Source organism: Hypanus sabinus, chromosome 25, assembly GCF_030144855.1.
Source record: "Hypanus sabinus isolate sHypSab1 chromosome 25, sHypSab1.hap1, whole genome shotgun sequence".
Classification (NCBI taxonomy): domain Eukaryota; kingdom Metazoa; phylum Chordata; class Chondrichthyes; order Myliobatiformes; family Dasyatidae; genus Hypanus; species Hypanus sabinus.
The window spans coordinates 14123901-14151639 of record NC_082730.1 but is presented as its reverse complement, the minus strand read 5'-3'; positions in this window follow the sequence as shown (position 1 = coordinate 14151639).

The window sequence follows — 27739 nt, the reverse complement described above, 5'->3', positions numbered from 1 at the left end:
CGAGTCCATGTCCAGGTTCGGTGTTCCACGCGAGTCCAAGTCCAGTCTTGGTGTTCCGCTCGAGTCCAAGTCCAGGCTCGGTGTTCCACTCGAGTCCAAATCCAGGCTCGGTGTTCCACTCGAGTCCAAGTCCAGGCTCGGTGTTCCACTCGAGTCCAAGTCCAGGCTCGGTGTTCCACTCAGTTCCAAGTCCAGGCTTGGTGTTCCGCTCGAGTCCAAGTCCAGGCTCGGTGTTCCACTCGAGTCCAAATCCAGGCTCGGTGTTCCACTCGAGTCCAAGTCCAGGCTCGGTGTTCCACTCGAGTCCAGTCCAGGCTCGCTGTTCCACTCAGTTCCAAGTCCAGGCTTGGTGTTCTGCTCGAGTCCAAGTCCAGGCTCGGTGTTCCACTCGAGTCCAAGTCCAGGCTCGGTGTTCCACTCGAGTCCAAGTCCAGGCTCGGTGTTCCACTCGAGTCCAAGTCCAGGCTCGGTGTTCCACTTGGTTCCATGTCCAGACTCGGTGTTCCACTCGAGTCCAAATCCAGGCTCGGTGTTCCACTCGAGTCCAAGTCCAGGCTCGGTGTTCCACTCAGTTCCAAGTCCAGGCTTGGTGTTCTGCTCGAGTCCAAGTCCAGGCTCGGTGTTCCACTCGAGTCCAAGTCCAGGCTCGGTGTTCCACTCGAGTCCAAGTCCAGGCTCGGTGTTCCACTCGAGTCCAAGTCCAGGCTCGGTGTTCCACTTGGTTCCATGTCCAGACTCGGTGTTCCACTCGAGTCCAAGTTCAGGCTCGGTGTTCCACCAGGTTCCATGTCCAGACTCGGTGTTCCACTCGAGTCCAAGTCCAGGCTCGGTGTTCCACTCGAGTCCAAGTCCAGGCATGGTGTTCCACTTGGTTCCATGTCCAGACTCGGTGTTCCACTCGAGTCCAAGTTCAGGCTCGGTGTTCCACCAGGTTCCATGTCCAGACTCGGTGTTCCACTCGAGTCCAAGTCCAGGCTCGGTGTTCCACTCGAGTCCAAGTCCAGGCTCGGTGTTCCACTCGTGTCCAAGTCCAGGCTCGGTGTTCCACTCGAGTCCAAGTCCAGGCTCGGTGTTCCACTCGAGTCCAAGTCCAGGCTCGGTGTTCCACTCGAGTCCAAGTCCAGGCTCGGTGTTCCACTCGAGTCCAAGTCCAGGCTCGGTTCCACTCGAGTTCAAGTCCAGGCTCGGTGTTCCACTCGAGTCCAGTCCAGGCTCGGTGTTCCACTCGAGTCCAGTCCAGGCTCGGTGTTCCACTCAGTTCCAAGTCCAGGTTCGGTGTTCCACTCGAGTCCATGTCCAGGTTCGGTATTCCACTCGAGTCCAAGTCCAGGCTCGGTGTTCCACTCGAGTTCAAGTCCAGGCTCGGTGTTCCACTCGAGTCCAGTCCAGGCTCGGTGTTCCACTCAGTTCCAAGTCCAGGTTCGGTGTTCCATTCGAGTCCATGTCCAGGTTCGGTATTCCACTTGAGTCCAAGTCCTGGCTCGGTGTTCGACTTGAGTCCAAGTCCAGGCTCGGTGTTCCACTCGAGTTCAAGTCCAGGCTCGGTGTTCCACTCGAGTCCAAGTCCAGGTTCGGTGTTCCACTCGAGTCCAAGTCCAGGTTCGGTGTTCCACTCGAGTCCAGTCCAGGCTCGGTGTTCCACTCAGTTCCAAGTCCAGGCTCGGTGTTCCGCTCGAGTCCAGGTCCAGGCTCGGTGTTCCACTCGAGTCCAAATCCAGGCTCGGTGTTCCACTCGAGTCCAAGTCCAGGCTTGGTGTTCCACTCGAGTCCAAGTCCAGGCTCGGTGTTCCACTCGAGTCCAAGTCCAGGCTCGGTGTTCCACTCGAGTCCATGTCCAGGTTCGGTGTTCCACGCGAGTCCAAGTCCAGTCTCGGTGTTCCGCTCGAGTCCAAGTCCAGGCTCGGTGTTCCACTCGAGTCCAAATCCAGGCTCGGTGTTCCACTCGAGTCCAAGTCCAGGCTCGGTGTTCCACTCGAGTCCAAGTCCAGGCTCGGTGTTCCACTCAGTTCAAAGTCCAGGCTTGGTGTTCCGCTCGAGTCCAAGTCCAAGCTCGGTGTTCCACTCGAGTCCAAATCCAGGCTCGGTGTTCCACTCGAGTCCAAGTCCAGGCTCGGTGTTCCACTCGAGTCCAGTCCAGGCTCGGTGTTCCACTCAGTTCCAAGTCCAGGCTTGGTGTTCTGCTCGAGTCCAAGTCCAGGCTCGGTGTTCCACTCGAGTCCAAGTCCAGGCTCGGTGTTCCACTCGAGTCCAAGTCCAGGCTCGGTGTTCCACTCGAGTCCAAGTCCAGGCTCGGTGTTCCACTTGGTTCCATGTCCAGACTCGGTGTTCCACTCGAGTCCAAGTTCAGGCTCGGTGTTCCACCAGGTTCCATGTCCAGACTCGGTGTTCCACTCGAGTCCAAGTCCAGGCTCGGTGTTCCACTCGAGTCCAAGTCCAGGCTCGGTGTTCCACTCGTGTCCAAGTCCAGGCTCGGTGTTCCACTCGAGTCCAAGTCCAGGCTCGGTGTTCCACTCGAGTCCAAGTCCAGGCTCGGTGTTCCACTCGAGTCCAAGTCCAGGCTCGGTGTTCCACTCGAGTCCAAGTCCAGGCTCGGTTCCACTCGAGTTCAAGTCCAGGCTCGGTGTTCCACTCGAGTCCAGTCCAGGCTCGGTGTTCCACTCGAGTCCAGTCCAGGCTCGGTGTTCCACTCAGTTCCAAGTCCAGGTTCGGTGTTCCACTCGAGTCCATGTCCAGGTTCGGTATTCCACTCGAGTCCAAGTCCAGGCTCGGTGTTCCACTCGAGTTCAAGTCCAGGCTCGGTGTTCCACTCGAGTCCAGTCCAGGCTCGGTGTTCCACTCAGTTCCAAGTCCAGGTTCGGTGTTCCATTCGAGTCCATGTCCAGGTTCGGTATTCCACTTGAGTCCAAGTCCTGGCTCGGTGTTCGACTTGAGTCCAAGTCCAGGCTCGGTGTTCCACTCGAGTTCAAGTCCAGGCTCGGTGTTCCACTCGAGTCCAAGTCCAGGTTCGGTGTTCCACTCGAGTCCAAGTCCAGGTTCGGTGTTCCACTCGAGTCCAGTCCAGGCTCGGTGTTCCACTCAGTTCCAAGTCCAGGCTCGGTGTTCCGCTCGAGTCCAGGTCCAGGCTCGGTGTTCCACTCGAGTCCAAATCCAGGCTCGGTGTTCCACTCGAGTCCAAGTCCAGGCTTGGTGTTCCACTCGAGTCCAAGTCCAGGCTCGGTGTTCCACTCGAGTCCAAGTCCAGGCTCGGTGTTCCACTCGAGTCCATGTCCAGGTTCGGTGTTCCACGCGAGTCCAAGTCCAGTCTTGGTGTTCCGCTCGTGTCCAAGTCCAGGCTCGGTGTTCCACTCGAGTCCAAATCCAGGCTCGGTGTTCCACTCGAGTCCAAGTCCAGGCTCGGTGTTCCACTCGAGTCCAAGTCCAGGCTCGGTGTTCCACTCAGTTCCAAGTCCAGGCTTGGTGTTCCGCTCGAGTCCAAGTCCAGGCTCGGTGTTCCACTCGAGTCCAAATCCAGGCTCGGTGTTCCACTCGAGTCCAAGTCCAGGCTCGGTGTTCCACTCGAGTCCAGTCCAGGCTCGGTGTTCCACTCAGTTCCAAGTCCAGGCTTGGTGTTCTGCTCGAGTCCAAGTCCAGGCTCGGTGTTCCACTCGAGTACAAGTCCAGGCTCGGTGTTCCACTCGAGTCCAAGTCCAGGCTCGGTGTTCCACTCGAGTCCAAGTCCAGGCTCGGTGTTCCACTTGGTTCCATGTCCAGACTCGGTGTTCCACTCGAGTCCAAGTTCAGGCTCGGTGTTCCACCAGGTTCCATGTCCAGACTCGGTGTTCCACTCGAGTCCAAGTCCAGGCTCGGTGTTCCACTCGAGTCCAAGTCCAGGCTCGGTGTTCCACTCGTGTCCAAGTCCAGGCTCGGTGTTCCACTCGAGTCCAAGTCCAGGCTCGGTGTTCCACTCGAGTCCAAGTCCAGGCTCGGTGTTCCACTCGAGTCCAAGTCCAGGCTCGGTGTTCCACTCGAGTCCAAGTCCAGGCTCGGTTCCACTCGAGTTCAAGTCCAGGCTCGGTGTTCCACTCGAGTCCAGTCCAGGCTCGGTGTTCCACTCGAGTCCAGTCCAGGCTCGGTGTTCCACTCAGTTCCAAGTCCAGGTTCGGTGTTCCACTCGAGTCCATGTCCAGGTTCGGTATTCCACTCGAGTCCAAGTCCAGGCTCGGTGTTCCACTCGAGTTCAAGTCCAGGCTCGGTGTTCCACTCGAGTCCAGTCCAGGCTCGGTGTTCCACTCAGTTCCAAGTCCAGGTTCGGTGTTCCATTCGAGTCCATGTCCAGGTTCGGTATTCCACTTGAGTCCAAGTCCTGGCTCGGTGTTCGACTTGAGTCCAAGTCCAGGCTCGGTGTTCCACTCGAGTTCAAGTCCAGGCTCGGTGTTCCACTCGAGTCCAAGTCCAGGTTCGGTGTTCCACTCGAGTCCAAGTCCAGGTTCGGTGTTCCACTCGAGTCCAGTCCAGGCTCGGTGTTCCACTCAGTTCCAAGTCCAGGCTCGGTGTTCCGCTCGAGTCCAGGTCCAGGCTCGGTGTTCCACTCGAGTCCAAATCCAGGCTCGGTGTTCCACTCGAGTCCAAGTCCAGGCTTGGTGTTCCACTCGAGTCCAAGTCCAGGCTCGGTGTTCCACTCGAGTCCAAGTCCAGGCTCGGTGTTCCAATCGAGTCCATGTCCAGGTTCGGTGTTCCACGCGAGTCCAAGTCCAGTCTTGGTGTTCCGCTCGAGTCCAAGTCCAGGCTCGGTGTTCCACTCGAGTCCAAATCCAGGCTCGGTGTTCCACTCGAGTCCAAGTCCAGGCTCGGTGTTCCACTCGAGTCCAAGTCCAGGCTCGGTGTTCCACTCAGTTCCAAGTCCAGGCTTGGTGTTCCGCTCGAGTCCAAGTCCAGGCTCGGTGTTCCACTCGAGTCCAAATCCAGGCTCGGTGTTCCACTCGAGTCCAAGTCCAGGCTCGGTGTTCCACTCGAGTCCAGTCCAGGCTCGGTGTTCCACTCAGTTCCAAGTCCAGGCTTGGTGTTCTGCTCGAGTCCAAGTCCAGGCTCGGTGTTCCACTCGAGTCCAAGTCCAGGCTCGGTGTTCCACTCGAGTCCAAGTCCAGGCTCGGTGTTCCACTCGAGTCCAAGTCCAGGCTCGGTGTTCCACTTGGTTCCATGTCCAGACTCGGTGTTCCACTCGAGTCCAAGTTCAGGCTCGGTGTTCCACCAGGTTCCATGTCCAGACTCGGTGTTCCACTCGAGTCCAAGTCCAGGCTCGGTGTTCCACTCGAGTCCAAGTCCAGGCTCGGTGTTCCACTCGTGTCCAAGTCCAGGCTCGGTGTTCCACTCGAGTCCAAGTCCAGGCTCGGTGTTCCACTCGAGTCCAAGTCCAGGCTCGGTGTTCCACTCGAGTCCAAGTCCAGGCTCGGTGTTCCACTCGAGTCCAAGTCCAGGCTCGGTTCCACTCGAGTTCAAGTCCAGGCTCGGTGTTCCACTCGAGTCCAGTCCAGGCTCGGTGTTCCACTCGAGTCCAGTCCAGGCTCGGTGTTCCACTCAGTTCCAAGTCCAGGTTCGGTGTTCCACTCGAGTCCATGTCCAGGTTCGGTATTTCACTCGAGTCCAAGTCCAGGCTCGGTGTTCCACTCGAGTTCAAATCCAGGCTCGGTGTTCCACTCGTGTCCAGTCCAGGCTCGGTGTTCCACTCAGTGCCAAGTCCAGGTTCGGTGTTCCATTCGAGTCCATGTCCAGGTTCGGTATTCCACTTGAGTCCAAGTCCTGGCTCGGTGTTCGACTTGAGTCCAAGTCCAGGCTCGGTGTTCCACTCGAGTTCAAGTCCAGGCTCGGTGTTCCACTCGAGTCCAAGTCCAGGCTCGTTGTTCCACTCAGTTCCAAGTCCAGGCTCGGTGTTCCGCTCGAGTCCAAGTCCAGGCTCGGTGTTCCACTCGAGTCCAAGTCCAGGCTCAGTGTTCCACTCGAGTCCAAGTCCAGGCTCAGTGTTCCACTCGAGTCCAGTCCAGGCTCGGTGTTCCACTGGAGACCAAGTCCAGGGTCGGTGTTCCACTCGAGTTCAAGTCCAGTCTCGGTGTTCCACTCGAGTCCAAGTCCAGGCTCGGTGTTCCACTCCGTTCCAAGTCCAGGCTCGGTGTTCCGCTCGAGTCCAAGTCCAGGCTCGGTGTTCCACTCGAGTCCAAGTCCAGGCTCAGTGTTCCACTCGAGTCCAAGTCCAGGCTCGGTGTTCCACTCGAGTCCAAGTCCAGGCTCGGTGTTCCACTCGAGTCCAAGTCCAGGCTAGGTGTTCCACTCGAGTCCAAGTCCAGGCTCAGTGTTCCACTCGAGTCCAAGTCCAGGCTCAGTGTTCCACTCGAGTCCAAGTTCAGGCTCGGTGTTCCACCAGGTTCCATGTCCAGACTCGGTGTTCCACTCGAGTCCAAGTCCAGGCTCGGTGTTCCACTCGAGTCCAAGTCCAGGCTCGGTGTTCCACTCGTGTCCAAGTCCAGGCTCGGAGTTCCACTCGAGTCCAAGTCCAGGCTCGGTGTTCCACTCGAGTCCAAGTCCAGGCTCGGTGTTCCACTCGAGTCCAATTCCAGGCTCGGTGTTCCACTCGAGTCCAAGTCCAGGCTCGGTGTTCCACTCGAGTCCAAGTCCAGGCTCGGTTCCACTCGAGTTCAAGTCCAGGCTCGGTGTTCCACTCGAGTCCAGTCCAGGCTCGGTGTTCCACTCGAGTCCAGTCCAGGCTCGGTGTTCCACTCAGTTCCAAGTCCAGGTTCGGTGTTCCACTCGAGTCCATGTCCAGGTTCGGTATTCCACTCGAGTCCAAGTCCAGGCTCGGTGTTCCACTTGAGTCCAAGTCCAGGCTCGGTGTTCGAATTGAGTCCAAGTCCAGGCTCGGTGTTCCACTCGAGTTCAAGTCCAGGCTCGGTGTTCCACTCGAGTCCAAGTCCAGGCTCGGTGTTCCACTCAGTTCCAAGTCCAGGCTCGGTGTTCCGTTCGAGTCCAAGTCCAGGCTCGGTGTTCCACTCGAGTCCAAGTCCAGGCTTAGTGTTCCACTCGAGTCCAAGTCCAGGCTCGGTGTTCCACTCGAGTCCAAGTCCAGGCTCGGTGTTCCACTCGAGTCCAAGTCCAGGCTAGGTGTTCCACTCGAGTCCAAGTCCAGGCTCAGTGTTCCACTCGAGTCCAAGTCCAGGCTCAGTGTTCCACTCGAGTCCAGTCCAGGCTCGGTGTTCCACTTGGTTCCATGTCCAGACCCGGTGTTCCGCTCGAGTCCAAGTCCAGGCTCGGTGTTCCACTCGGTTCCATGTCCAGGCTCGGTGTTCCACTTGGTTCCATGTCCAGACTCGGTGTTTTGCTCGAGTCCAAGTCCAGGCTCGGTGTTCCACTCGGTTCCATGTCCAGAGTCGGTGTTCCGCTCGAGTCCAAGTCCAGGCTCGGTGTTCCACTCGGTTCCATGTCCAGACTCGGTGTTCCACTCAGGTCCAAGTCCAGGCTCAGTCTTCCACTCGAGTCCAAGTCCAGACTTGGTGTTCCACTCAGTTCCAAGTCCAGTCTCGGTGTTCCACTCGAGTCCAAGTCCAGGCTTGGTGTTCCACTCAGTTCCAAGTCCAGTCTCGGTGTTCCACTCAAGTCCAAGTCCAGGCTCAGTGCGCCACTAGGTTCCATGTCCAGACTCGGTGTTCCACTTGAGTCCACGTCCAGGTTCGGTGTTCCACTCGAGTCCAAGTCCAGGCTCGGTGTTCCACTTGAGTCCAAGTCCAGGCTCGGTGTTCGACTTGTGTCCAAGTCCAGGCTCGGTGTTCCACTTGAGTCCACGTCCAGGTTCGGTGTTCCACTCGAGTCCATGTCCAGGTTCGGTATTCCACTCGAGTCCAAGTCCAGGCTCGGTGTTCCACTTGAGTCCAAGTCCAGGCTCGGTGTTCGACTTGAGTCCAAGTCCAGGCTCGGTGTTCCACTCGAGTTCAAGTCCAGGCTCGATGTTCCACTCGAGTCCAAGTCCAGGCTCGGTGTTCCACTCAGTTCCAAGTCCAGGCTCGGTGTTCCACTCGAGTCCAAGTCCAGGCTCGGTGTTCCACTCGAGTCCAAGTCCAGGCTAGGTGTTCCACTCGAGTCCAAGTCCAGGCTCAGTGTTCCACTCGAGTCCAAGTCCAGGCTCAGTGTTCCACTCGAGTCCAGTCCAGGCTCGGTGTTCCACTTGGTTCCATGTCCAGACCCGGTGTTCCGCTCGAGTCCAAGTCCAGGCTCGGTGTTCCACTCGGTTCCATGTCCAGGCTCGGTGTTCCACTTGGTTCCATGTCCAGACTCGGTGTTTTGCTCGAGTCCAAGTCCAGGCTCGGTGTTCCACTCGGTTCCATGTCCAGAGTTGGTGTTCCGCTCGAGTCCAAGTCCAGGCTCGGTGTTCCACTCGGTTCCATGTCCAGACTCGGTGTTCCACTCGAGTCCAAGTCCAGGCTCAGTCTTCCACTCGAGTCCAAGTCCAGACTTGGTGTTCCACTCAGTTCCAAGTCCAGTCTCGGTGTTCCACTCGAGTCCAAGTCCAGGCTTGGTGTTCCACTCAGTTCCAAGTCCAGTCTCGGTGTTCCACTCAAGTCCAAGTCCAGGCTCAGTGCGCCACTAGGTTCCATGTCCAGACTCGGTGTTCCACTTGAGTCCACGTCCAGGTTCGGTGTTCCACTCGAGTCCAAGTCCAGGCTCGGTGTTCCACTTGAGTCCAAGTCCAGGCTCTGTGTTCGACTTGAGTCCAAGTCCAGGCTCGGTGTTCCACTTGAGTCCACGTCCAGGTTCGGTGTTCCACTCGAGTCCATGTCCAGGTTCGGTATTCCACTCGAGTCCAAGTCCAGGCTCGGTGTTCCACTTGAGTCCAAGTCCAGGCTCGGTGTTCGACTTGAGTCCAAGTCCAGGCTCGGTGTTCCACTCGAGTTCAAGTCCAGGCTCGGTGTTCCACTCGAGTCCAAGTCCAGGCTCGGTGTTCCACTCAGTTCCAAGTCCAGGCTCGGTGTTCCGCTCGAGTCCAAGTCCAGGCTCGGTGTTCCACTCGAGTCCAAGTCCAGGCTCAGTGTTCCACTCGAGTCCAAGTCCAGGCTCGGTGTTCCACTCGAGTCCAAGTCCAGGCTCGGTGTTCCACTCGAGTCCAAGTCCAGGCTAGGTGTTCCACTCGAGTCCAAGTCCAGGCTCAGTGTTCCACTCGAGTCCAAGTCCAGGCTCAGTGTTCCACTCGAGTCCAGTCCAGGCTCGGTGTTCCACTTGGTTCCATGTCCAGACCCGGTGTTCCGCTCGAGTCCAAGTCCAGGCTCGGTGTTCCACTCGGTTCCATGTCCAGGCTCGGTGTTCCACTTGGTTCCATGTCCAGACTCGGTGTTTTGCTCGAGTCCAAGTCCAGGCTCGGTGTTCCACTCGGTTCCATGTCCAGAGTCGGTGTTCCGCTCGAGTCCAAGTCCAGGCTCGGTGTTCCACTCGGTTCCATGTCCAGACTCGGTGTTCCACTCGAGTCCAAGTCCAGGCTCAGTCTTCCACTCGAGTCCAAGTCCAGACTTGGTGTTCCACTCAGTTCCAAGTCCAGTCTCGGTGTTCCACTCGAGTCCAAGTCCAGGCTTGGTGTTCCACTCAGTTCCAAGTCCAGTCTCGGTGTTCCACTCAAGTCCAAGTCCAGGCTCAGTGCGCCACTAGGTTCCATGTCCAGACTCGGTGTTCCACTTGAGTCCACGTCCAGGTTCGGTGTTCCACTCGAGTCCAAGTCCAGGCTCGGTGTTCCACTCGAGTCCAAGTCTAGGCTCGGTGTTCCACTCAGTTCCAAGTCCAGGTTCGGTGTTCCACTCGAGTCCATGTCCAGGTTCGGTATTCCACTCGAGTCCAAGTCCAGGCTCGGTGTTCCACTCGAGTTCAAGTCCAGGCTCGGTGTTCCACTCGAGTCCAGTCCAGGCTCGGTGTTCCACTCAGTTCCAAGTCCAGGTTCGGTGTTCCACTCGAGTCCATGTCCAGGTTCGGTATTCCACTTGAGTCCAAGTCCAGGCTCGGTGTTCGACTTGAGTCCAAGTCCAGTCTCGGTGTTCCACTCGAGTTCAAGTCCAGGCTCGGTGTTCCACTCGAGTCCAAGTCCAGGCTCGGTGTTCCACTCAGTTCCAAGTCCAGGCTCGGTGTTCCGCTCGAGTCCAAGTCCAGGCTCGGTGTTCCGCTCGAGTCCAAGTCCAGGCTCAGTGTTCCACTCGAGTCCAAGTCCAGGCTCAGTGTTCCACTCGAGTCCAGTCCAGGCTCGGTGTTCCACTGGAGTCCAAGTCCAGGCTCGGTGTTCCACTCGAGTCCAAGTCCAGGCTCGGTGTTCCACTCGAGTCCAAGTCCAGGCTCGGTGTTCCACTCGAGTCCAAGTCCAGGCTAGGTGTTCCACTCGAGTCCAAGTCCAGGCTCAGTGTTCCACTCGAGTCCAAGTCCAGGCTCAGTGTTCCACTCGTGTCCAGTCCAGGCTCGGTGTTCCACTCAGTTCCAAGTCCAGGTTCGGTGTTCCATTCGAGTCCATGTCCAGGTTCGGTATTCCACTTGAGTCCAAGTCCTGGCTCGGTGTTCGACTTGAGTCCAAGTCCAGGCTCGGTGTTCCACTCGAGTTCAAGTCCAGGCTCGGTGTTCCACTCGAGTCCAAGTCCAGGCTCGTTGTTCCACTCAGTTCCAAGTCCAGGCTCGGTGTTCCGCTCGAGTCCAAGTCCAGGCTCGGTGTTCCACTCGAGTCCAAGTCCAGGCTCAGTGTTCCACTCGAGTCCAAGTCCAGGCTCAGTGTTCCACTCGAGTCCAGTCCAGGCTCGGTGTTCCACTGGAGACCAAGTCCAGGCTCGGTGTTCCACTCGAGTTCAAGTCCAGGCTCGGTGTTCCACTCGAGTCCAAGTCCAGGCTCGGTGTTCCACTCAGTTCCAAGTCCAGGCTCGGTGTTCCGCTCGAGTCCAAGTCCAGGCTCGGTGTTCCACTCGAGTCCAAGTCCAGGCTCAGTGTTCCACTCGAGTCCAAGTCCAGGCTCGGTGTTCCACTCGAGTCCAAGTCCAGGCTCGGTGTTCCACTCGAGTCCAAGTCCAGGCTAGGTGTTCCACTCGAGTCCAAGTCCAGGCTCAGTGTTCCACTCGAGTCCAAGTCCAGGCTCAGTGTTCCACTCGAGTCCAAGTTCAGGCTCGGTGTTCCACCAGGTTCCATGTCCAGACTCGGTGTTCCACTCGAGTCCAAGTCCAGGCTCGGTGTTCCACTCGAGTCCAAGTCCAGGCTCGGTGTTCCACTCGTGTCCAAGTCCAGGCTCGGAGTTCCACTCGAGTCCAAGTCCAGGCTCGGTGTTCCACTCGAGTCCAAGTCCAGGCTCGGTGTTCCACTCGAGTCCAAGTCCAGGCTCGGTGTTCCACTCGAGTCCAAGTCCAGGCTCGGTGTTCCACTCGAGTCCAAGTCCAGGCTCGGTTCCACTCGAGTTCAAGTCCAGGCTCGGTGTTCCACTCGAGTCCAGTCCAGGCTCGGTGTTCCACTCGAGTCCAGTCCAGGCTCGGTGTTCCACTCAGTTCCAAGTCCAGATTCGGTGTTCCACTCGAGTCCATGTCCAGGTTCGGTATTCCACTCGAGTCCAAGTCCAGGCTCGGTGTTCCACTTGAGTCCAAGTCCAGGCTCGGTGTTCGAATTGAGTCCAAGTCCAGGCTCGGTGTTCCACTCGAGTTCAAGTCCAGGCTCGGTGTTCCACTCGAGTCCAAGTCCAGGCTCGGTGTTCCACTCAGTTCCAAGTCCAGGCTCGGTGTTCCGTTCGAGTCCAAGTCCAGGCTCAGTGTTCCACTCGAGTCCAAGTCCAGGCTCAGTGTTCCACTCGAGTCCAAGTCCAGGCTCGGTGTTCCACTCGAGTCCAAGTCCAGGCTCGGTGTTCCACTCGAGTCCAAGTCCAGGCTAGGTGTTCCACTCGAGTCCAAGTCCAGGCTCAGTGTTCCACTCGAGTCCAAGTCCAGGCTCAGTGTTCCACTCGAGTCCAGTCCAGGCTCGGTGTTCCACTTGGTTCCATGTCCAGACCCGGTGTTCCGCTCGAGTCCAAGTCCAGGCTCGGTGTTCCACTCGGTTCCATGTCCAGGCTCGGTGTTCCACTTGGTTCCATGTCCAGACTCGGTGTTTTGCTCGAGTCCAAGTCCAGGCTCGGTGTTCCACTCGGTTCCATGTCCAGAGTCGGTGTTCCGCTCGAGTCCAAGTCCAAGCTCGGTGTTCCACTCGGTTCCATGTCCAGACTCGGTGTTCCACTCAGGTCCAAGTCCAGGCTCAGTCTTCCACTCGAGTCCAAGTCCAGACTTGGTGTTCCACTCAGTTCCAAGTCCAGTCTCGGTGTTCCACTCGAGTCCAAGTCCAGGCTTGGTGTTCCACTCAGTTCCAAGTCCAGTCTCGGTGTTCCACTCAAGTCCAAGTCCAGGCTCAGTGCGCCACTAGGTTCCATGTCCAGACTCGGTGTTCCACTTGAGTCCACGTCCAGGTTCGGTGTTCCACTCGAGTCCAAGTCCAGGCTCGGTGTTCCACTCAGTTCCAAGTCCAGATTCGGTGTTCCACTCGAGTCCATGTCCAGGTTCGGTATTCCACTCGAGTCCAAGTCCAGGCTCGGTGTTCCACTTGAGTCCAAGTCCAGGCTCGGTGTTCGAATTGAGTCCAAGTCCAGGCTCGGTGTTCCACTCGAGTTCAAGTCCAGGCTCGGTGTTCCACTCGAGTCCAAGTCCAGGCTCGGTGTTCCACTCAGTTCCAAGTCCAGGCTCGGTGTTCCGTTCGAGTCCAAGTCCAGGCTCAGTGTTCCACTCGAGTCCAAGTCCAGGCTCAGTGTTCCACTCGAGTCCAAGTCCAGGCTCGGTGTTCCACTCGAGTCCAAGTCCAGGCTCGGTGTTCCACTCGAGTCCAAGTCCAGGCTAGGTGTTCCACTCGAGTCCAAGTCCAGGCTCAGTGTTCCACTCGAGTCCAAGTCCAGGCTCAGTGTTCCACTCGAGTCCAGTCCAGGCTCGGTGTTCCACTTGGTTCCATGTCCAGACCCGGAGTTCCGCTCGAGTCCAAGTCCAGGCTCGGTGTTCCACTCGGTTCCATGTCCAGGCTCGGTGTTCCACTTGGTTCCATGTCCAGACTCGGTGTTTTGCTCGAGTCCAAGTCCAGGCTCGGTGTTCCACTCGGTTCCATGTCCAGAGTCGGTGTTCCGCTCGAGTCCAAGTCCAGGCTCGGTGTTCCACTCGGTTCCATGTCCAGACTCGGTGTTCCACTCAGGTCCAAGTCCAGGCTCAGTCTTCCACTCGAGTCCAAGTCCAGACTTGGTGTTCCACTCAGTTCCAAGTCCAGTCTCGGTGTTCCACTCGAGTCCAAGTCCAGGCTTGGTGTTCCACTCAGTTCCAAGTCCAGTCTCGGTGTTCCACTCAAGTCCAAGTCCAGGCTCAGTGCGCCACTAGGTTCCATGTCCAGACTCGGTGTTCCACTTGAGTCCACGTCCAGGTTCGGTGTTCCACTCGAGTCCAAGTCCAGGCTCGGTGTTCCACTTGAGTCCAAGTCCAGGCTCGGTGTTCGACTTGAGTCCAAGTCCAGGCTCGGTGTTCCACTTGAGTCCACGTCCAGGTTCGGTGTTCCACTCGAGTCCATGTCCAGGTTCGGTATTCCACTCGAGTCCAAGTCCAGGCTCGGTGTTCCACTTGAGTCCAAGTCCAGGCTCGGTGTTCGACTTGAGTCCAAGTCCAGGCTCGGTGTTCCACTCGAGTTCAAGTCCAGGCTCGGTGTTCCACTCGAGTCCAAGTCCAGGCTCGGTGTTCCACTCAGTTCCAAGTCCAGGCTCGGTGTTCCACTCGAGTCCAAGTCCAGGCTCGGTGTTCCACTCGAGTCCAAGTCCAGGCTAGGTGTTCCACTCGAGTCCAAGTCCAGGCTCAGTGTTCCACTCGAGTCCAAGTCCAGGCTCAGTGTTCCACTCGAGTCCAGTCCAGGCTCGGTGTTCCACTTGGTTCCATGTCCAGACCCGGTGTTCCGCTCGAGTCCAAGTCCAGGCTCGGTGTTCCACTCGGTTCCATGTCCAGGCTCGGTGTTCCACTTGGTTCCATGTCCAGACTCGGTGTTTTGCTCGAGTCCAAGTCCAGGCTCGGTGTTCCACTCGGTTCCATGTCCAGAGTCGGTGTTCCGCTCGAGTCCAAGTCCAGGCTCGGTGTTCCACTCGGTTCCATGTCCAGACTCGGTGTTCCACTCGAGTCCAAGTCCAGGCTCAGTCTTCCACTCGAGTCCAAGTCCAGACTTGGTGTTCCACTCAGTTCCAAGTCCAGTCTCGGTGTTCCACTCGAGTCCAAGTCCAGGCTTGGTGTTCCACTCAGTTCCAAGTCCAGTCTCGGTGTTCCACGCAAGTCCAAGTCCAGGCTCAGTGCGCCACTAGGTTCCATGTCCAGACTCGGTGTTCCACTTGAGTCCACGTCCAGGTTCGGTGTTCCACTCGAGTCCAAGTCCAGGCTCGGTGTTCCACTTGAGTCCAAGTCCAGGCTCGGTGTTCGACTTGAGTCCAAGTCCAGGCTCGGTGTTCCACTTGAGTCCACGTCCAGGTTCGGTGTTCCACTCGAGTCCATGTCCAGGTTCGGTATTCCACTCGAGTCCAAGTCCAGGCTCGGTGTTCCACTTGAGTCCAAGTCCAGGCTCGGTGTTCGACTTGAGTCCAAGTCCAGGCTCGGTGTTCCACTCGAGTTCAAGTCCAGGCTCGGTGTTCCACTCGAGTCCAAGTCCAGGCTCGGTGTTCCACTCAGTTCCAAGTCCAGGCTCGGTTTTCCGCTCGAGTCCAAGTCCAGGCTCGGTGTTCCACTCGAGTCCAAGTCTAGGCTCAGTGTTCCACTCGAGTCCAAGTCCAGGCTCGGTGTTCCACTCGAGTCCAAGTCCAGGCTCGGTGTTCCACTCGAGTCCAAGTCCAGGCTAGGTGTTCCACTCGAGTCCAAGTCCAGGCTCAGTGTTCCACTCGAGTCCAAGTCCAGGCTCAGTGTTCCTCTCGAGTCCAGTCCAGGCTCGGTGTTCCACTTGGTTCCATGTCCAGACCCGGTGTTCCGCTCGAGTCCAAGTCCAGGCTCGGTGTTCCACTCGGTTCCATGTCCAGGCTCGGTGTTCCACTTGGTTCCATGTCCAGACTCGGTGTTTTGCTCGAGTCCAAGTCCAGGCTCGGTGTTCCACTCGGTTCCATGTCCAGAGTCGGTGTTCCACTCGAGTCCAAGTCCAGGCTCAGTCTTCCACTCAGTTCCAAGTCCAGTCTCGGTGTTCCACTCAAGTCCAAGTCCAGGCTCAGTGCGCCACTAGGTTCCATGTCCAGACTCGGTGTTCCACTTGAGTCCACGTCCAGGTTCGGTGTTCCACTCGAGTCCAAGTCCAGGCTCGGTGTTCCACTCGAGTCCAAGTCTAGGCTCGGTGTTCCACTCAGTTCCAAGTCCAGGTTCGGTGTTCCACTCGAGTCCATGTCCAGGTTCGGTATTCCACTCGAGTCCAAGTCCAGGCTCGGTGTTCCACTCGAGTTCAAGTCCAGGCTCGGTGTTCCACTCGAGTCCAGTCCAGGCTCGGTGTTCCACTCAGTTCCAAGTCCAGGTTCGGTGTTCCACTCGAGTCCATGTCCAGGTTCGGTATTCCACTTGAGTCCAAGTCCAGGCTCGGTGTTCGACTTGAGTCCAAGTCCAGTCTCGGTGTTCCACTCGAGTTCAAGTCCAGGCTCGGTGTTCCACTCGAGTCCAAGTCCAGGCTCGGTGTTCCACTCAGTTCCAAGTCCAGGCTCGGTGTTCCGCTCGAGTCCAAGTCCAGGCTCGGTGTTCCGCTCGAGTCCAAGTCCAGGCTCAGTGTTCCACTCGAGTCCAAGTCCAGGCTCAGTGTTCCACTCGAGTCCAGTCCAGGCTCGGTGTTCCACTGGAGTCCAAGTCCAGGCTCGGTGTTCCACTCGAGTCCAAGTCCAGGCTCGGTGTTCCACTCGAGTCCAAGTCCAGGTTCGGTGTTCCCCTCGAGTCCAAGTCCAGGCTCGGTGTTCCACTTGAGTCCAAGTCCAGGCTCGGTGTTCGACTTGAGTCCAAGTCCAGGCTCGGTGTTCCACTTGAGTCCACGTCCAGGTTCGGTGTTCCACTCGAGTCCATGTCCAGGTTCGGTATTCCACTCGAGTCCAAGTCCAGGCTCGGTGTTCCACTTGAGTCCAAGTCCAGGCTCGGTGTTCGACTTGAGTCCAAGTCCAGGTTCGGTGTTCCACTTGAGTCCAAGTCCAGGCTCGGTGTTCCACTCGAGTCCAAGTCCAGGCTCGGTGTTCCACTCAGTTCCAAGTCCAGGCTCGGTGTTCCGCTCGAGTCCAAGTCCAGGCTCGGTGTTCCACTCGAGTCCAAGTCCAGGCTCAGTGTTCCACTCGAGTCCAAGTCCAGGCTCGGTGTTCCACTCGAGTCCAAGTCCAGGCTCGGTGTTCCACTCGAGTCCAAGTCCAGGCTAGGTGTTCCACTCGAGTCCAAGTCCAGGCTCAGTGTTCCACTCGAGTCCAAGTCCAGGCTCAGTGTTCCACTCGAGTCCAGTCCAGGCTCGGTGTTCCACTTGGTTCCATGTCCAGACCCGGTGTTCCGCTCGAGTCCGTCCAGGCTCGGTATTCCACTCGGTTCCATGTCCAGGCTCGGTGTTCCACTTGGTTCCATGTCCAGACTCGGTGTTTTGCTCGAGTCCAAGTCCAGGCTCGGTGTTCCACTCGGTTCCATGTCCAGAGTCGGTGTTCCGCTCGAGTCCAAGTCCAGGCTCGGTGTTCCACTCGGTTCCATGTCCAGACTCGGTGTTCCACTCGAGTCCAAGTCCAGGCTCAGTCTTCCACTCGAGTCCAAGTCCAGACTTGGTGTTCCACTCAGTTCCAAGTCCAGTCTCGGTGTTCCACTCGAGTCCAAGTCCAGGCTTGGTGTTCCACTCAGTTCCAAGTCCAGTCTCGGTGTTCCACTCAAGTCCAAGTCCAGGCTCAGTGCGCCACTAGGTTCCATGTCCAGACTCGGTGTTCCACTTGAGTCCACGTCCAGGTTCGGTGTTCCACTCGAGTCCAAGTCCAGGCTCGGTGTTCCACTCGAGTCCAAGTCTAGGCTCGGTGTTCCACTCAGTTCCAAGTCCAGGTTCGGTGTTCCACTCGAGTCCATGTCCAGGTTCGGTATTCCACTCGAGTCCAAGTCCAGGCTCGGTGTTCCACTCGAGTTCAAGTCCAGGCTCGGTGTTCCACTCGAGTCCAGTCCAGGCTCGGTGTTCCACTCAGTTCCAAGTCCAGGTTCGGTGTTCCACTCGAGTCCATGTCCAGGTTCGGTATTCCACTTGAGTCCAAGTCCAGGCTCGGTGTTCGACTTGAGTCCAAGTCCAGTCTCGGTGTTCCACTCGAGTTCAAGTCCAGGCTCGGTGTTCCACTCGAGTCCAAGTCCAGGCTCGGTGTTCCACTCAGTTCCAAGTCCAGGCTCGGTGTTCCGCTCGAGTCCAAGTCCAGGCTCGGTGTTCCGCTCGAGTCCAAGTCCAGGCTCGGTGTTCCACTGGAGTCCAAGTCCAGGCTCGGTGTTCCACTCGAGTTCAAGTCCAGGCTCGGTGTTCCACTCGAGTCCAAGTCCAGGCTCGGTGTTCCACTCAGTTCCAAATCCAGGCTCGGTGTTCCGCTCGAGTCCAAGTCCAGGCTCGGTGTTCCACTCGAGTCCAAGTCCAGGCTCAGTGTTCCACTCGAGTCCAAGTCCAGGCTCGGTGTTCCACTCGAGTCCAAGTCCAGGCTCGGTGTTCCACTCGAGTCCAAGTCCAGGCTAGGTGTTCCACTCGAGTCCAAGTCCAGGCTCAGTGTTCCACTCGAGTCCAAGTCCAGGCTCAGTGTTCCACTCGAGTCCAAGTTCAGGCTCGGTGTTCCACCAGGTTCCATGTCCAGACTCGGTGTTCCACTCGAGTCCAAGTCCAGGCTCGGTGTTCCACTCGAGTCCAAGTCCAGGCTCGGTGTTCCACTCGTGTCCAAGTCCAGGCTCGGTGTTCCACTCGAGTCCAAGACCAGGCTCGGTGTTCCACTCGAGTACAAGTCCAGGCTCGGTGTTCCATTCGAGTCCAAGTCCAGGCTCGGTGTTCCACTCGAGTCCAAGTCCAGGCTCGGTTCCACTCGAGTTCAAGTCCAGGCTCGGTGTTCCACTCGAGTCCAGTCCAGGCTAGGTGTTCCACTCGAGTCCAGTCCAGGCTCGGTGTTCCACTCAGTTCCAAGTCCAGGTTCGGTGTTCCACTCGAGTCCATGTCCAGGTTCGGTATTCCACTCGAGTCCAAGTCCAGGCTCGGTGTTCCACTTGAGTCCAAGTCCAGGCTCGGTGTTCGACTTGAGTCCAAGTCCAGGCTCGGTGTTCCACTCGAGTTCAAGTCCAGGCTCGGTGTTCCACTCGAGTTCAAGTCCAGGCTCGGTGTTCCACTCGAGTTCAAGTCCAGGCTCGGTGTTCCACTCGAGTCCAAGTCCAGGCTCGGTGTTCCACTCAGTTCCAAGTCCAGGCTCGGTGTTCCGCTCGAGTCCAAGTCCAGGCTCGGTGTTCCACTCGAGTCCAAGTCCAGGCTCAGTGTTCCACTCGAGTCCAAGTCCAGGCTCGGTGTTCCACTCGAGTCCATGTCCAGGCTCGGTGTTCCACTCGAGTCCAAGTCCAGGCTAGGTGTTCCACTCGAGTCCAAGTCCAGGCTCAGTGTTCCACTCGAGTCCAAGTCCAGGCTCAGTGTTCCACTCGAGTACAGTCCAGGCTCGGTGTTCCACTTGGTTCCATGTCCAGACCCGGTGTTCCGCTCGAGTCCAAGTCCAGGCTCGGTGTTCCACTCGGTTCCATGTCCAGGCTCGGTGTTCCACTTGGTTCCATGTCCAGACTCGGTGTTTTGCTCGAGTCCAAGTCCAGGCTCGGTGTTCCACTCGGTTCCATGTCCAGAGTCGGTGTTCCGCTCGAGTCCAAGTCCAGGCTCGGTGTTCCACTCGGTTCCATGTCCAGACTCGGTGTTCCACTCGAGTCCAAGTCCAGGCTCAGTCTTCCACTCGAGTCCAAGTCCAGACTTGGTGTTCCACTCAGTTCCAAGTCCAGGCTCGGTGTTCCACTCGAGTCCAAGTCCAGGCTTGGTGTTCCACTCAGTTCCAAGTCCAGTCTCGGTGTTCCACTCAAGTCCAAGTCCAGGCTCAGTGCGCCACTAGGTTCCATGTCCAGACTCGGTGTTCCACTTGAGTCCACGTCCAGGTTCGGTGTTCCACTCGAGTCCAAGTCCAGGCTCGGTGTTCCACTCGAGTCCAAGTCTAGGCTCGGTGTTCCACTCGAGTCCAAGTTCAGGCTCAGTGTTCCACTTGGTTCCATGTCCAGACTCGGTGTTCCGCTCGAGTCCAAGTCCAGGCTCGGTGTTCCACTCGTGTCCAAGTCCAGGCTCGGTGTTCCACTCGAGTCCAAGTCCAGGCTCGGTGTTCCACTCGAGTCCAAGTCCAGGCTCGGTGTTCCACTTGGTTCCATGTCCAGACTCGGTGTTCCGCTCGAGTCCAAGTCCAGGCTCGGTGTTCCACTTGAGTCCATGTCCAGACTCGGTGTTCCACTCGAGTCCAAGTCCAGGTTCGGTGTTCCACGAGTCCAAGTCCAGGCTCGGTGTTCCACTCGAGTTCAAGTCCAGGCTCGGTGTTCCACTCGAGTCCAAGTCCAGGCTCGGTGTTCCACTCAGTTCCAAGTCCAGGCTCGGTGTTCCGCTCGAGTCCAAGTCCAGGCTCGGTGTTCCACTCGAGTCCAAGTCCAGGCTCAGTGTTCCACTCGAGTCCAAGTCCAGGCTCGGTGTTCCACTCGAGTCCAAGTCCAGGCTCGGTGTTCCACTCGAGTCCAAGTCCAGGCTAGGTGTTCCACTCGAGTCCAAGTCCAGGCTCAGTGTTCCACTCGAGTCCAAGTCCAGGCTCAGTGTTCCACTCGAGTCCAGTCCAGGCTCGGTGTTCCACTTGGTTCCATGTCCAGACCCGGTGTTCCGCTCGAGTCCAAGTCCAGGCTCGGTGTTCCACTCGGTTCCATGTCCAGGCTCGGTGTTCCACTTGGTTCCATGTCCAGACTCGGTGTTTTGCTCGAGTCCAAGTCCAGGCTCGGTGTTCCACTCGGTTCCATGTCCAGAGTCGGTGTTCCGCTCGAGTCCAAGTCCAGGCTCGGTGTTCCACTCGGTTCCATGTCCAGACTCGGTGTTCCACTCGAGTCCAAGTCCAGGCTCAGTCTTCCACTCGAGTCCAAGTCCAGACTTGGTGTTCCACTCAGTTCCAAGTCCAGTCTCGGTGTTCCACTCGAGTCCAAGTCCAGGCTTGGTGTTCCACTCAGTTCCAAGTCCAGTCTCGGTGTTCCACTCAAGTCCAAGTCCAGGCTCAGTGCGCCACTAGGTTCCATGTCCAGACTCGGTGTTCCACTTGAGTCCACGTCCAGGTTCGGTGTTCCACTCGAGTCCAAGTCCAGGCTCGGTGTTCCACTCGAGTCCAAGTCTAGGCTCGGTGTTCCACTCGAGTCCAAGTTCAGGCTCAGTGTTCCACTTGGTTTCATGTCCAGACTCGGTGTTCCGCTCGAGTCCAAGTCCAGGCTCGGTGTTCCACTCGTGTCCAAGTCCAGGCTCGGTGTTCCACTCGAGTCCAAGTCCAGGCTCGGTGTTCCACTTGGTTCCATGTCCAGACTTGGTGTTCCGCTCGAGTCCAAGTCCAGGCTCGGTGTTCCACTTGATTCCATGTCCAGACTCGGTGTTCCACTCGAGTCCAAGTCCAGGTTCGGTGTTCCACTTGAGTCCAAGTCCAGGCTCGGTGTTCCACTCGAGTCCAAGTCCAGGCTCGGTTTTCCACTCGAGTCCAAGTCCAGGCTCGGTGTTCCACTTGGTTCCATGTCCAGACTCGGTGTTCCACTCGAGTCCAAGTCCAGGCCCGGTGTTCCACTCGGTTCCATGTCCAGAGTCGGTGTTCCACTCGAGTTCAAGTCCAGGCTCGGTGTTCCACTCGAGTCCAAGTCCAGACTTGGTGTTCCACTCAGTTCCAAGTCCAGTCTCGGTGTTCCACTCAAGTCCAAGTCCAGGCTCAGTGCTCCACTAGGTTCCATGTCCAGACTCGGTGTTCCACTCGAGTCCACGTCCAGGTTCGGTGTTCCACTCGAGTCCCAGTCCAGACTCGGTGTTCCACTTGAGTCCAAGTCCAGGCTCGGTGTTCCACTCGAGTCCAAGTCCAGGCTCGGTGTTCCACTCGTGTCCAAGTCCAGGCTCGGTGTTCCACTTGGTTCCATGTCCAGACTCGGTGTTCCACTCGAGTCCAAGTCCAGGCTCAGTGTTCCACTCGGTTCCATGTCCAGAGTCGGTGTTCCACTCGAGTTCAAGTCCAGGCTCGGTGTTCCACTCAGTTTCAAGTCCAGTTTCGGTGTTCCACTCGAGTCCAAGTCCAGGCTCGGTGTTCCACTCGAGTCCAAGTCCAGGCTCTGTGTTCCACTTGAGTTCATGTCCAGGCTCAGTGTTCCACTCGAGTTCAAATCCAGGCTCGGTGTTCAACTTGAGTTCAAGTATGTGGAACACACAGTCAGCACTGGTGGTAAAGGGACTTGGACTTGAGTGGAATGTAGAGCCTGGTCTCACTGTTCTGTATAGGAACAAAAATCTACCTCTGACGTGCACACTATACTTCCTCCAGTCACCTTAAAATTATGCCCACTTGCATTAGCTGTTTTTGCTCTGAGAAAAAGTCTCTAGCTATCCACTCGATCAGTGCCTTTTCTCTTCTTGTACACTTTTTATTGTCTCCTTTCACCCTCCTTCAATCGAAAGAGAAAACCCAACTTGCTTAAACTATCCTCATAAAATATGTGTACTATTCCAGACAGCATCATTGTAATTTTCCTCTGCATACTGTCTATTTTTCCACATCCCTCCTATAATGGGGTGATGGTCTGAGCTCCTTTATCGTGAGGTGGGAGAGGGCATGAGTTGAAAATAGTTAAACACAGGATGTGAGTTGGTTTTGTTCCAAACTTGCAAGCAGGTCCTGGAAGGGAGCTTTGATAAACATGGCATTTACATCTTCTCTTGAGTTGCAAATGGTCTTGTGTGCCTCATGCAGAAGTTCCCCTAATAGGGAACTTGCAGTTTGAGTCAGTGGTAAGGAAGTTCATCTTCACACTGTGTTGTTCATTGACATGAAAGTGATACAAAAACTGCATTTCTTTGATATATTTCTGTGAAATAAAGGAAATCAAGGAGACATAGGTGCAGACTGGCTAAGGTGAGATTTCAGACTACCATCAGGAAACATGTCTTTAGTCCAAGTCCAGGCTATGTGTTCGAGTCAAGTCCAAGTGCAGGCTCTGTGTTCCACTGGAGTCCAAGTACGTGGGTCACAGTGTCATCACTGGTGATAAAGGGAGATAAATTAGGTTCATTGAAGAGATCTCGTCCACCTTTCACCTCCAAGCTTCCTAGTTCATCCTCCTTCTTACATCTACCCACCATCCACTGCACCCCTTCTTCTCAGCTTCTTCTTCTGGCTTTTGCTCCCTTACTATGCCATCCTAGTGAAGGGTCTTGGCCTGAAATGTTGACTGTATATTCTTCTCCATAGATGCTGCCTGACCTGCTAAATTCCTCCAATATTTTGCATCCATTACTCTCCGGTTTTACCTCAACTGCCCGTAGATTCTACCAGTCACCTACCCATTAATGGCTATTGACAGTGGTCAATTAACCCAAAGGTCCTTAAAGCCAACAACATAACCAGGGAATCCTACCACATGGGTCTTTCTCTCTTCTCCCCATTCCTGTTGGGCAGAAGATATAACAGCTCAAGAATACAAGGACAGCTATGGTCCACTGTTATAAAACTCTTGAAATGTCCTCTCATGCAATAAAAATGTACTTTAGATCTCACAAACCCCAACTTGAACTGATGCAAAATGGCAGATCTCAATGTATGTCTTAATGTACATGTGATAAATACACCCTATGGCTACTTTATTAGGTTACTCCTGTACCCTTATACAGTGACCACTTAGTGAACGCCTGTGGTCTTCTGCTACCACAGTCCATCCATTTCAAGTTTCAACATGTCGTCCATTCAGTGATGCGCTTCTGCATTCCACTGTTGCAATATTGAGTTACTGTCACTTCCCCACATGCTTTTAAGCATTGAGTTGCCACCACATGATTAGTTGATCAGTTTTTGCATTAATGAGCAGGTGTACAGCGGTGCCTTATAAAATGGCCATTGAGTGTAGCTGATCCATGTTGGCATTGTGTTTCCATTGTGCCACATTCCAAAGATTCTCAGGTACTTGGTAATTCACAGGTAAGCTATCTTGGTGCTGGAAGCATGGAACACTTTTAACAGGGCTGATTTGTTTCTGTGAAAATACTGTGACAGAATCAATGACAACTGCAGAACTGGAAGAATCTACATCATATAAAGTTTAAGGCTCTCTACGGGTGCTTTCACTACTATTGCTTCCAAACAGAGCCAGTTGGGAGAAAAATCTATTTTTCTTTAGCATGTTAAACACATTTGACATGATTATCTTCAAAGAAATCATGAATTGAAAACTGAGTATTCCTGATTTTCTTGTACAAGTATCAAGCCTGAGATAAAAGATAATCTTCTTACCCTAAACATTTAATAATTTCAGCGTAGCAGTGCAGTTCATGTCATCTCAATATCGGAAGGCTGTAAAAGATTTAGAGGAGACTTACCAGGATGCTACCTGGTATAGACAACATGTGTGAAGATAGTTGAAGTGTGCTAGGGCTTTTCTCTTTGGACAAAGGGGGTAAGAGAAATACTCTGATAATAATGTAAAAAATGAATATATACTCTGATAATAAATTTACTTTGAACTGTAAGAAGAGAAGTCATAATTTTAGTTAAGAGGGAAAGTATAGGTGGGTTGTCAGAGGTAGGATACTTACACAGAGAGTGGCAAGTGCATGGAATATGCTTCCGGGTACAGTAGAGATGAATACTTTGGGAGACTTAAGATAGGCACATGAACAAACAGCTGTGTGGGAGGAAAGGGTTAGATCATTATTGGAATAGGTTAAAGGGCCAGCACAACATGATGGGCCAAAGAGCCCATACATTGCTGTCCTGTTCTATGAAATAGCTGCTTTTCCCTTATATATTTGACTTGCTTATTTGCTTCTTTTTCTATTATCATTATAAAGTGAATTTATCTTGTTTACATCAACTTACTTCTTCTACATGTTCTCATTAATTTACCCTTTAAATCAGGAGTTCCCATCCTGGGGTCCATGGATCCATTATTTAAAAGTATTGGTCCATAGCATAAAAAAGTTTGCAACCCCTACTCCAAATGCTCGTATTTGCAAATTCCCTTCATGCACTCTTTCAGTGAGTCCCTTGTACATTGTTCATCTTGATTCCTCCATCCTGAATCTATCTGAATCCATCCTGACACCAACAGTGGGAAAGTAATTAGAATATATTCTAAAGAGCTGGAAGCATGAGTATTTGAATAGACGTGGACTGATTAGCTTTAGTCAGTGTGGGCTCATGCATGGTAGAACGTACCTAAACAATCTTATAGAATTTTGCTAGGAAGTTACCGGGAAAGTTGATGAAGGCAAGGCAGTCGATATTGCTACATGGACTTTAGCAAAGCATTTGACAAGGTCCCACATGGGGAGTTCATCAAGAAGGTTCATTTGATGAGTTAGTAAACTGTATCAGGTCTTGACTTTGTGGGAGAAGTGAGAGAGTGGTATTGATGGTTGCATCTCTGACTGAAGGTCTGCGACTAGTGGAATGGCACAGGTATCGGTACTGGGCGGTTGAAGTTTGTCACTTAAGTCAAAAATCTGGATGACAGTGTGGTTCACTGGATCAGCAAATTTGCGGATGACACCAAGATCGGGGGGTTGGTAGTGGATACCTGGGAAGACTATCCTCGCTTGTAGCAGGTTGTGAACCAGCTGGGTAAATAGGTTGAAGAATAGAAGATGGAATTTAATGCAGACAAGTGTGAGATGTTGCACTTTGGTAGAACCAACCAGAGTAGGTCTTACACAGTGAAAAATAGGACACTGAGGGATGTGATAGAACAAAAGGATCTGGGAGTAAAGGTCCATAATTAATTAAAAATGCCATCAGAGTTTGATAGGGTCATAATAAAGCTTTCGGCACATTCGCCATTATAGGTTAAAAATCAAAATATTGAATACAGGAGATGGGATGTTATTTTGAAGTTTTATAAGAAATTGCTAAGGCCTAATTTGGAGTATTGTGTGCTCATGATGATAAGATTGTGCTCAGCACATATGGTGAATAGTCATCCATTTGACATTATTCAGTACCTGACATTACTTTCCATTGGTCAGTGCCCTTAAGACCTTTGTACAATGACAGCAAATGTGCTCAAAGTAAATAACATTGCAGTATTTTTCTGTGTAATAATATTCCTGAATACAAAAAGAAAAATATGTGTCTATCCGAAATGAATTCTGCAAATGATAGAAATGCTCAACAGGTCAACCAACAACTACAGTACAAGGAGAATAACAAAGCTATTAATTCAGGTCAACGTTTTCAATAAAATCATTCCTTTGGCATGTCTTCGTCTGGAGGTTATTTGATTCCTTCTCCAAAAAATTTCCAGCTATTGACACCTTAAGGAGAATCTAGGACCCTGAACTCACAAGTGAAGTAATTTTCTAAATAGAATGAATGGATGCACTTTTCATTGAAAACTGAACTTTATGAAGAAGAATTTTCATTAATATGTTTATAATTGTTTATTGAAATAACCAACAGTGAAGGCAGTAATTTGAATCTGACAGAACAGATTTACTGTTTCCTGGTGTATATGAGAAATAAACTATTCTCATGCTTCAAGCGGACACTCATATTGATTATAACCAACACTTTGATGACAATATCTGTCATCTTCTTCAGAGATGTTGATTCCAGTACCTGAATGGGAGCCCAAGAGGAGATGTCATCATGATAAAAGAATTTTGAGCAGTTTGTGATCATAAAAAGGTTAAAAATTTATGCTGGGTTTATGCAAGATAACTAGAGAAGATGTCATAATATTAAGATCAGTGTGGGTGAAGGGTTGCAAGTGGATTCCTATTAAACAAAGCCAGTATCTTGAAGCATGACAAGATTGTTTTGATTTCAACTTCATTAAGACAATGTTTTAATGACAAGATATTAATTCTGTAAGGAAGTTCTACAAAGATAATTAATCTTGGTGCAATACTCTTGTACGGTCAGTGTAATCTGGGATAATTCTCTTTTTCTCATGGACCAGAATGTGAGGATCTGATTGATCACGTCCCTGCAAAGGCAAAAGTGAAACTATCAGATTGATTGACATAGGGAACCATGCATTACTGTGTGATTCTATGCGCCTGTGCTGTTGCACTCATTGCACTGATGCATACACAAGACTGACCACTGATATTTTCTGCTTGGCTTATCAGGCTCCAGTAGATTGGAGAGAGACCTGCAAGAGACAGACTTCACACGTGAAGTACCATCAGCTTCACTGATGAGTGGTCAGATGGATGGTTGACAGTACTATGAGGAACAAGGAATTCCACTGTCTCACACCCAAACATCATCTGAAAAATTCAAGGCCGGTATTGTTTAAATGAAAAACATAGCCAATATAACTGGGAGTTCTCTTAACGAAACAATAGTGAGTGATCATTGTGTGCATTTGAGTAGTTGGAAGGCATCTGATGAAAGCAGCATCTCCATTACTTCAAAGTTCAAATTTATTTATTATCAAAGTAGATATGTCTTCATATATTGCCTGGAGATATATTTTCATGTGGGCATTCACAGTAGAACAAAGAAATACAGTAGATTCAATGAAAAAAATTGCACCCAATCAAAAGACTGACCAACAACCAATGTGCAAAGAAGACAGAGTGCAAAAAAATTCAATATCTTTCATACATTATTTATCCTGAAAATGAGTTTTGAAATCCTACAAAGTGAGTCTGAGTCCATGGGTTGTGGAATTAGTTCAAAGTTGAGGTGTGTGAAGTTATCCACCTCAGTCCAGGAGTCTGATGATTGAAGGGCACTAACTAATCTTGAACCTGGGTGAGTGGTACCTAAGGTGACAGCACCTCCTATGCAACGGTATTCCTGAGAAGTGAGCCTGGATGGCTCACCTCCAGCCCTGACCTTTTCACTCTGGCCCAGTGCTTAAATCAGCCAAACAGCAAGTTGGTCCTCACTCTTGGATGCAGACCCTGCCACTTCAATACGCTCTTGAGCGTGGGACCCACTGCCTCAATTCAGCTTGTATGCGACATTTCCCTTCTGGCCCGAAGCTTAAATCTTTCTAACTTCAACTTGTTCCTTGCTCTCGGGCCTCCAGGCTTGTCAGCAAATTTGATCGGATGAAAGATGTTCTTGTCTTGGGGGAGGCGAGCAGAGGATCAGCAGACTGATTTCTGGGATGTCACGAGTGACCTTAGATCAGAGCCATTTACAACTGGGATTTGGGAAGATTTCTTCTCCCAGAATCTGGTGAACCTGTATTCAAGAAAAATTAAGTTACTTTTCTCAGTGGTGGAGAGATGCAGAGATATGGGAAACAAATATTCTCCCAGAAATACTGGAGATCAGAGAGTACGTATATTGAAAGGTAGAAAGTCAGTGTTCACCAGTAATATCAGAATGGTGATGGGAAAACTGATGTGATTGAAAACCAATAAATCTCCAGGTTGTGATACTCTACATCCCAGAGAACACGAGGAACCTGAGCAGCTGCCTCACTGCCTAGTTTGGAAACGTCGTTTGCAACGGCATTCGTGAGAAGTG